We start from the raw sequence: 10,000 nt of genomic DNA, 5'->3' as shown, positions 1-10,000 counted from the left end.
GCCGGGCCCCCTGGAGGTCTAAAGGATGACCAGTAGTTGTGGTTCTCGCCCCGGGCCGTGGGTCTGAGTATGGCCCAAGTGGGACACTTGTGTCGGACTAGGGAGGCTCTGCCGTGCCCCCTTGAGGTCTAAAGGATGACCATGAGGTCAAAAGGATGACCAGTAGTTGTGGTTCTCGCCCCGGGACTTGGGTCAGAGTATGGCCCAAGTGGTGCACTTGTGTCGGTCTAGGGAGGCTGTGCCGGTCCCCCTGGAGGTCTAAAGGATGACCAGTAGTTGTGGTTCTCGCCCCGGGACTTGGGTCAGAGTATAGCCCAAGTGGAGCACTTGTGTCGGACTAGGGAGGCTGTGCCGGGCCCCCTGGAGGTCTCAAGGATGACCAGTAGTTGTGGTTCTCACCCCGGGTCGTGGGTCCGAGTCTGGCCCGAGTAGAGCACTTTGGTCGGCTACCGGGGGGTGTGCCGTGCCCCCTGGAGGTCTAAAGGATGACCAGTAGTTGTGGTTCTCGCCCCGGGACTTGGGTCAGAGTATAGCCCAAGTTGAGCACTTGTGTCGGCCTAGGGAGGCTGTGCCGGGCCCCCTGGAGATCTAAAGGATGACCATGAGGTCAAAAGGATGACCAGTAGTTGTGGTTCTCGCCCCGGGACTTGGGTCAGAGTATAGCCCAAGTGGAGCACTTGTGTCGGCCTAGGGAGGCTGTGCCGGGCCCCCTGGAGGTCTAAAGGATGACCAGTAGTTGTGGTTCTCGCACCGGGACTTGGGTCAGAGTACAGCCCAAGTGGAGCACTTGTGTCGGTCTAGGGAGGCTGTGCCGGGCCCCCTGGAGGTCTAAAGGATGACCATGAGGTCAAAAGGATGACCAGTAGTTGTGGTTCTCGCCCCGGGACTTGGGTCAGAGTATAGCCCAAGTGGAGCACTTGTGTCGGACTAGGGAGGCTGTGCCGGGCCCCCTGGAGGTCTAAAGGATGACCATGAGGTCAAAAGGATGACCAGTAGTTGTGGTTCTCGCCCCGGGACTTGGGTCAGAGTATAGCCCAAGTGGAGCACTTGTGTCGGCCTAGGGAGGCTGTGCCGGGCCCCCTGGAGGTCTAAAGGATGACCATGAGGTCAAAAGGATGACCAGTAGTTGTGGTTCTCGCCCCGGGACTTGGGTCAGAGTATAGCCCAAGTGGAGCACTTGTGTCGGACTAGGGAGGCTGTGCCGTGCCCCCTGGAGGTCTAAAGGATGACCAGTAGGTGTGGTTCTCGCACCGGGACTTGGGTCAGAGTATAGCCCAAGTGGAGCACTTGTGTCGGCCTAGGGAGGCTCTGCCGTGCCCCATGGAGGTCTAAAGGATGACCATGAGGTCAAAAGGATGACCAGTAGTTGTGGTTCTCGCCCCGGGACTTGGGTCAGAGTATAGCCCAAGTGGAGCACTTGTGTCGGACTAGGGAGGCTGTGCCGGGCCCCCTGGAGGTCTAAAGGATGACCATGAGGTCAAAAGGATGACCAGTAGTTGTGGTTCTCGCCCCGGGACTTGGGTCAGAGTATAGCCCAAGTGGAGCACTTGTGTCGGCCTAGGGAGGCTGTGCCGGGCCCCCTGGAGGTCTAAAGGATGACCATGAGGTCAAAAGGATGACCAGTAGTTGTGGTTCTCGCCCCGGGACTTGGGTCAGAGTATAGCCCAAGTGGAGCACTTGTGTCGGACTAGGGAGGCTGTGCCGTGCCCCCTGGAGGTCTAAAGGATGACCAGTAGTTGTGGTTCTCGCCCCGGGACTTGGGTCAGAGTACAGCCCAAGTGGAGCACTTGCGTCGGACTAGGGAGGCTGTGCCGGGCCCCCTGGAGGTCTAAAGGATGACCAGTAGTTGTGGTTCTCGCCCCGGGCCGTGGGTCTGAGTATGGCCCAAGTGGGACACTTGTGTCGGACTAGGGAGGCTCTGCCGTGCCCCCTTGAGGTCTAAAGGATGACCATGAGGTCAAAAGGATGACCAGTAGTTGTGGTTCTCGCCCCGGGACTTGGGTCAGAGTATGGCCCAAGTGGTGCACTTGTGTCGGTCTAGGGAGGCTGTGCCGGTCCCCCTGGAGGTCTAAAGGATGACCAGTAGTTGTGGTTCTCGCCCCGGGACTTGGGTCAGAGTATAGCCCAAGTGGAGCACTTGTGTCGGACTAGGGAGGCTGTGCCGGGCCCCCTGGAGGTCTCAAGGATGACCAGTAGTTGTGGTTCTCACCCCGGGTCGTGGGTCCGAGTCTGGCCCGAGTAGAGCACTTTGGTCGGCTACCGGGGGGTGTGCCGTGCCCCCTGGAGGTCTAAAGGATGACCAGTAGTTGTGGTTCTCGCCCCGGGACTTGGGTCAGAGTATAGCCCAAGTTGAGCACTTGTGTCGGCCTAGGGAGGCTGTGCCGGGCCCCCTGGAGATCTAAAGGATGACCATGAGGTCAAAAGGATGACCAGTAGTTGTGGTTCTCGCCCCGGGACTTGGGTCAGAGTATAGCCCAAGTGGAGCACTTGTGTCGGCCTAGGGAGGCTGTGCCGGGCCCCCTGGAGGTCTAAAGGATGACCAGTAGTTGTGGTTCTCGCACCGGGACTTGGGTCAGAGTACAGCCCAAGTGGAGCACTTGTGTCGGTCTAGGGAGGCTGTGCCGGGCCCCCTGGAGGTCTAAAGGATGACCAGTAGTTGTGGTTCTCGCCCCGGGCCGTGGGTCTGAGTATGGCCCAAGTGGGGCACTTGCGTCGGACTGGGGAGGCTCTGCCGCGCCCCCTGGAGGTCAAAAGGATGACCAGTAGTTGTGGTTCTCACCCCGGGTCGTGGGTCCGAGTCTGGCCCGAGTAGATCACTTTGGTCGGCTACCGGGGGGTGTGCCGTGCCCCCTGGAGCCATGGGAGTGAGCTCCAGCAGACTGGTATTTTTCGGAGAACCAGGCCCACACTCCTCAGACTTTGTGCCCAGGGACAGGCCACCAAAATCGGCCGCGGCTCGTGCACTTTGCCCCTGCGTTTCTCCCAGAACCAGAGCCGGAAAAATCCCAAAATTGATGCCCAGAGATAGTCGACTCTGCCTGGAATAGATTGCCACCCAAACCCGCCAACTCACGCTGGTTTTCCGATGGCCTCACCTACTAACCCGAGCATGGTCATCGCTCGCACCTTCCAAAACCTCCAGGGGCGCAGGCACTTTTCATTTACTGGCCATAAGGCCGACCGCCTTAAGCGTTAAGCGATAAGCGAAAGGCTTAGTTTGGACTTAGTTTTTGGAGCGACGAGGTCGCCGTTTTGTCAATTCTGAACCGATTTTCACGCGGTTTTCGACTGCCTGCGCCTGGGGAGCCGCCCAGAAGCCCCAGGCAGTGTTCTGGGTGGACTTCCGGACCGGTCCGGACCCGGTACCGGCCGGGGGAACCGCACCACGCCTCTCGGGCGTTTCTACACCGATTTTCGCGGGGTTTTCGACTGCATAGACGGGGCCACCTGCTGCAGGGCCCGAGGGAGGGCCTGCCTGAGCTGGGTCCGACGCAGGGCCCGGTTCCTGGAGCCCGCTGGGGGGGGGGGGGGGGGGGGTTCTCTAAGGCTCACGGCGGGCTGCTGAGGGGCCGGATCGGATGCAGACAGGCGCTCCTCTGCCCAGGTCTTTGCTCCCCTGCCCCACTAGGAATGGAAGACACACTGCCAACAGCTTCTGGAGGGTGATGGGCCCTGCTGCAGACCAGGTCCGACCCAGGTTTCAGCTATCCCACCCCGCAGGGACTTAAAGACACACTGCCATCAGCTTCTGGAGGCTGCTGAGCTCTACTATAGAGCAGGTCCGACCCAGGTTTCAGCTCCTGCAGCCCACTAGGACTTAAACACACACTGCCATCAGCGTCTGGATGGTGATGGGCCCTGCTGCAGACCAGGTCCGACCCAGGTTTCAGCTATCCCACCCCGCAGGGACTTAAAGACACACTGCCATCAGCTTCTGGAGGCTGCTGAGCTCTACTATAGAGCAGGTCCGACCCAGGTTTCAGCTCCTGCAGCCCACTAGGACTTAAACACACACTGCCATCAGCGTCTGGATGGTGATGGGCCCTGCTGCAGACCAGGTCCGACCCAGGTATCAGCTCCTGCACCCCGCAGGGAATTGAAGACACACTGCCATCAGCTTCTGGAGGCTGCTGAGCTCTGCTATAGACCAGGTCCGACCCAGGTTTCAGCTCCTGCACCCCGCAGGGAACTAAACACACACTGCCATCTGCAACTGGAGGCTGCTGAGCCCTGCTGCAGACCAGGTCCGACCCAGGTTATGGCTCTCCCACCCCCCTGGGACTTAAACACACACAGCCATCAGCTTCTGGATGGTGATGGGCCCTGCTGCAGACCAGGTCCGACCCAGGTTTCTGCTCCTCAACCCCGCAGGGAATTAAAGACACACTGCCATCAGCTTCTGGAGGCTGCTGAGCTCCGCTGCAGGCCAGGTCCGACCCAGGTTACAGCTCTCCCACCCCGCAGGGAATTAAAGACACACTGCCATCAGCTTCTCGATGCTGCTGAGGCCTGCTATAGACCAGGTCCGACCCAGGTTTCTGCTCCTGCACCCCGCATGGACTTAAACCCACACTGCCATCGGATTCTGGAGGCTGCTGAGCCCTGATGCAGACCAGGTCCGACCCAAGTTTCAGCTCTCCCACCCCGCAGGGGATCAAACACACACTGCCATCAGCTGCTGGAGGCTGCTGAGCTCTGCTATAGACCAGGTCCGACCCAGGTTTCAGCTCTCCCACCAGGCAGGGACTTAAACACACACTGCCATCAGCTGCTGGAGGCTGCTGAGCTCTGCCATAGACCAGGTCCGACCCAGGTTTCAGCTCCTGCACCCCGCAGGGACTTAAACACACGCAGCCATCAGCTGCTGGAGGCTGCTGAGCTCTGCTATAGACCAGGTCCGACCCAGGTTTCAGCTCTCACACCAGGCAGGGACTTAAACACACACTGCCGTCAGCTTCTGGAGGCTGCTGAGCCCTGCTGCAGACCAGGTCCGACCCAGGTCTCAGCTCTCCCACCCCGCAGGGACTTAAACACACACTGATATCAGCTTCTGGAGGCTGCTGAGCTCTTCTATAGACCAGGTGCGACCCAGGTTTCTGCTCCTCCACCCCGCAGGGAACTAAACACACACTGCCATCAGCTTCTGGAGGCTGCTGAGCTCTGTTACAGACCAGGTCCGACCCAGGTTTCAGCTCTCCCACCAGGCAGGGTCTTAAAGACACACCGCCATCAGCGTCTGGAGGCTGCGGAGCTCTACTATAGACCAGGTCCGACCCAGGTTTCAGCTCCTCCACCCCGCCATAAGCTGCTGGAGGCTGGCTTCCGCTCCTCCACCCCGCCATCAGCTGCTGGGGGCTGGCTGGCTGCTGGAGGCTGGCTGCTGCTGCTGCTGCTCCTCCACCACGCCATCAGCAGCTGGAGGCTGCTGAGCTCTGCTATAGACCAGGTCCGACCCAGGTTTCAGCTCTCCCACCAGGCAGGGACTTAAACACACACTGCCATCAGCAACTGGAGGCTGCTGAGCTCTGCTGCAGACCAGGTCCGACCCAGCTTTCAGCTCCTGCACCCCGCAGGGACTTAAACACACACTGCCACCAGCTTCTGGAGGGTGATGGGCCCTGCTGTGGACCAGGTCCGACCCGGATATCAGCTCTCCCACCAGGCAGGGACTTAAACACACACTGCAATCAGCTGCTGGAGGCTGCTGAGCTCTTCTATAGACCAGGTCCGACCCAGGTTTCAGCTCTCCTACCAGGCAGGGACTTAAACACACACTGCCATCAGCTTCTGGAGGCTGCCGAGCCCTGCTGCAGACCATGTCCGACCCAGGTTTCAGCTCTCCCACCAGGCAGGGACTTAGAGGCACGCTGCCATCAGCTTCTGGAGGCTGCTGAGCTCTGCCATAGACCAGGTCCGACCCAGGTTTCAGCTCCTGCACCCCGCAGGGACTTAAACACACGCAGCCATCAGCTGCTGGAGGCTGCTGAGCTCTGCTATAGACCAGGTCCGACCCAGGTTTCAGCTCTCCCACCAGGCAGGGACTTAGAGGCACGCTGCCATCAGCTTCTGGAGGCTGCTGAGCTCTGCCATAGACCAGGTCCGACCCAGGTTTCAGCTCCTGCACCCCGCAGGGACTTAAACACACGCAGCCATCAGCTGCTGGAGGCTGCTGAGCTCTGCTATAGACCAGGTCCGACCCAGGTTTCAGCTCTCACACCAGGCAGGGACTTAAACACACACTGCCATCAGCTGCTGGAGGCTGCTGAGCTCTGCTATAGACCAGGTCCGACCCAGGTTTCTGCTCCTCCACCCCGCAGGGAATTAAAGACACACTGCCATCAGCTTCTGGATGGTGATGGGCCCTGCTGCAGACCAAGTCCGACCCGGGTTACAGCTCTCCCACCAGGCAGGGAATTAAACACACACTGCCATCAGCTTCTGCTGGCTGCTGAGCTCTGCTGCAGACCAGGTCCGACCCAGGTTTCAGCTCCTGCACCCCGCAGGGAACTAAACACACACTGCCATCACCTTCTGCTGGCTGCTGAGCCCTGCTGCAGACCAGGTCCGACCCAGGTTTCAGCTCCTGCACCCCGCAGTGGATTAAAGACACACTGCCATCAGGTTCTGGAGGCTGCTGAGCTCTGCTGCAGACCAGGTCCGACCCAGGTTATGGCTCTCCCACCCCGCAGGGACTTAAACACACACCGCCGTCAGCTTCTGGATGGTGATGGGCCCTGCTGCAGACCAGGTCCGACCCACGTTTCAGCTCTCCCACCCCGCAGGGGATGAAACACACACTGCCATCAGCTTCTGGAGGCTGCTGAGCTCTGCTAAAGACCAGGTCCGACCCAGCTTTCAGCTCTCCCACCAGGCAGGGAGTTAAAGACACACTGTCATCGGCTTCTGGAGGGTGCTGAGCCCTGCTGCACACCAAGTCTGACCCAGGTTTCAGCTCATCCACCCCGCAGGGACCTAAACACACACTGCCATCAGCTTCTGAGTGGTAATGGGCCCTGCTGCAGACCAGGTCCGACCCAGGTTTCAGCTCCTCCACCCCGCCATCACCAGCTGGAGGCTGGCTGCTGCTCCTGCACCCTGCCATCAGCTGCTGGAGGCTTCTGTTCCTCCACCCCGCCATCAGCAGCTGGAGGCTGGCTGCTGGAGGCTGGCTGCTGCTCCTCCACCCCGCCATCAGCTGCTGGAGGCTGGCTGCTGCTCCTGCACCCCGCCATCAGCTGCTGGAGGCTGGCTGCTGGAGGCTGGCTGCAGCTCCTCCACCCCACCATCAGCTGCTGGACGCTGGCTGCAGCTCCTGCACCCCGCCATCAGCTGCTGGAGGCTGGCTTCTGCTCCTCCACCCCGCCATCAGCTGATGGAGGCTGCCTGCTTCTCCACCCCGCCATCACTAGCTGGAGGCTGGCTGCTGGAGGCTGGCTGCAGCTCCTCCACCCCGCCATCAGCTGCTGGAGGCTGGCTGCTGCTCCTGCACCCCGCCATCAGCTGCTGGAGGCTGGCTGCTGCTCCTCCACCCAACCATCAGCTGCTGGACGCTGGCTGCAGCTCCTCCACCCCACCATCAGCTGCTGGACGCTGGCTGCAGCTCCTCCACCCCGCCATCAGCTGCTGGAGGCTGCCTGCAGCTCCTGCACCCCGCCATCAGCTGCTGGAGGCTGCCTGCAGCTCCTGCACCCCGCCATCACCAGCTGGAGGCTGGCTTCTGCTCCTACACCCCGCCATCAGCTGATGGAGGCTGCCTGCTTCTCCACCCCGCCATCACTAGCTGGAGGCTGGCTGCTGGAGGCTGGCTGCAGCTCCTCCACCCCACCATCAGCTGCTGGACGCTGGCTGCAGCTCCTGCACCCCGCCATCAGCTGCTGGAGGCTGCCTGCAGCTCCTGCACCCCGCCATCACCAGCTGGAGGCTGGCTTCTGCTCCTCCACCCCGCCATCAGCTGATGGAGGCTGCCTGCTTCTCCACCCCGCCATCACTAGCTGGAGGCTGGCTGCTGGAGGCTGGCTGCAGCTCCTCCACCCCGCCATCAGCTGCTGGAGGCTGGCTGCTGCTCCTCCACCCAACCATCAGCTGCTGGACGCTGGCTGCAGCTCCTCCACCCCACCATCAGCTGCTGGACGCTGGCTGCAGCTCCTCCACCCCACCATCAGCTGCTGGACGCTGGCTGCAGCTCCTCCACCCCGCCATCACCAGCTGGAGGCTGCCTGCTGCTCCTCCACCCCGCCATCAGCTGATGGACGCTGGCTGCAGCTCCTCCACCCCGCCATCTGCTGCTGGAGGCTGGCTGGCCGCTGGAGGCTGGCTGCTGCTCCCACACACCGCCATCAGCTGCTGGAGGCTGGCTGGCTGCTGGAGGCTGGCTGCTGCTGCTCCTCCTCCCCGCCATCACCAGCTGGAGGCTGGCTGCTGCTCCTACACCCCGCCATCAGCTGATGGAGGCTGCCTGCTCCTCCGCCCCGCCATCACCAGCTGGAGGCTGGCTGCTGGAGGCTGGCTGCAGCTCCTTCACCCCGCCATCACCAGCTGGAGGCTGGCTTCTGCTCCTGCACCCCGCCATCAGCTGCTGGAGGCTGGCTTCTGCTCCTCCACCCCGCCACCAGCTGCTGGAGGCTGGCTGCTGCTCCTGCACCCCGCCATCAGCTGCTGGAGGCTTCTGTTCCTCCACCCCGCCATCAGCAGCTGGAGGCTGGCTGCTGGAGGCTGGCTGCTGCTCCTCCACCCCGCCATCAGCTGATGGACGCTGGCTGCAGCTCCTCCACCCCGCCATCACCAGCTGGAGGCTGCCTGCTGCTCCTCCACCCCGCCATCAGCTGCTGGAGGCTGGCTGCTGCTCCTGCACCCTGCCATCAGCTGCTGGAGGCTGGCTGCTGCTCCTCCACCCCACCATGACCTGCTGGAGGCTGGCTGCAGCTCCTCCACCCCGCCATCAGCTGCTGGAGGCTGGCTGCAGCTCCTCCACCCCACCATCAGCCGTTGGAGGCTGGCTGCTGCTCCTCCACCCTGACATCACCAGCTGGAGGCTTCTGTTCCTCCACCCCACCATCAGCAGCTGGAGGCTGGCTGCTTGAGGCTGGCTGCTGCTCCCCCACCCCGCCATCACCTGCTGGAGGCTTCTGCTCCTCCACACCGCCACCAGCTGCCTGTGGTGAACCGCTGACGACCAGCCCAGGCCCACGTCTCACCTCTCCCTGCCCGCCCTGGATGCACAACCACCCACCAAGGCTCAAGCTTCCCCCTGCCCGCTGCACGTCCAGCCGGCCTCTGCCCTGTCCCCTCTCTCACCTGCATCACATCCAGGCTCATCAGGCATCCCCATGCCCGCAGCCTTCTCCCACCCACACTCAACACCACCGAACACAGGATCAGGCTCCACCATCCCCGAAGACTTCTCCCACCCTCACTCAACACCATCACACCCAGCATCAGGCTCCCCCAGCCCCGCAGCCTTCTCCCACCCACACTCAACACCATCGCACCCAGGATCAGGCTCCCCCATCCCCGCAGCCTTCTCCCACCCACACAGCCTCTCCAACGCCATCCACACCTCCAGGACACCCACCCTCAGCATCACCACCACCCACCCCACAACACGCTCACCCTCACCCGGCTGACACCTGGGACAGACCCGGGGAATGGGCCATGGAGGAACCAGGCTCACCTCTCGAACCCTGCGGCCCACTATTAAGCACCCTCCCCTGGGTTAAAGACCCTAGTCCACGCCGGCTGGACCTCCAGCAGCCTGGTCATCCAAATCCAATTTCGTACGTCTGGTCATCCTAAGTAACACTTAGAAAAATATTTTCGCACACTGGTAATCCAAATTAACACTTAGAAAATTTCCAGCTTCTGTGTGCTGACACTTAGAAAAAGTTCAACACTTAGAAATTATTTTCGCACACTGGTAATCCTAAGTAACACTTAGAAAATTTCCAGCTCCTGCGTGCTGACACTTAGAAAAAGTTCAACACTTAGAAAAAGTTCAACACTT

This window comes from Nothobranchius furzeri, unplaced genomic scaffold (genome assembly GCF_043380555.1).
Source record: "Nothobranchius furzeri strain GRZ-AD unplaced genomic scaffold, NfurGRZ-RIMD1 Scf079, whole genome shotgun sequence".
Lineage (NCBI taxonomy): Eukaryota > Metazoa > Chordata > Actinopteri > Cyprinodontiformes > Nothobranchiidae > Nothobranchius > Nothobranchius furzeri.
The sequence above is the reverse complement of the archived record's forward strand: the minus strand, read 5'-3'. Positions refer to the sequence as shown.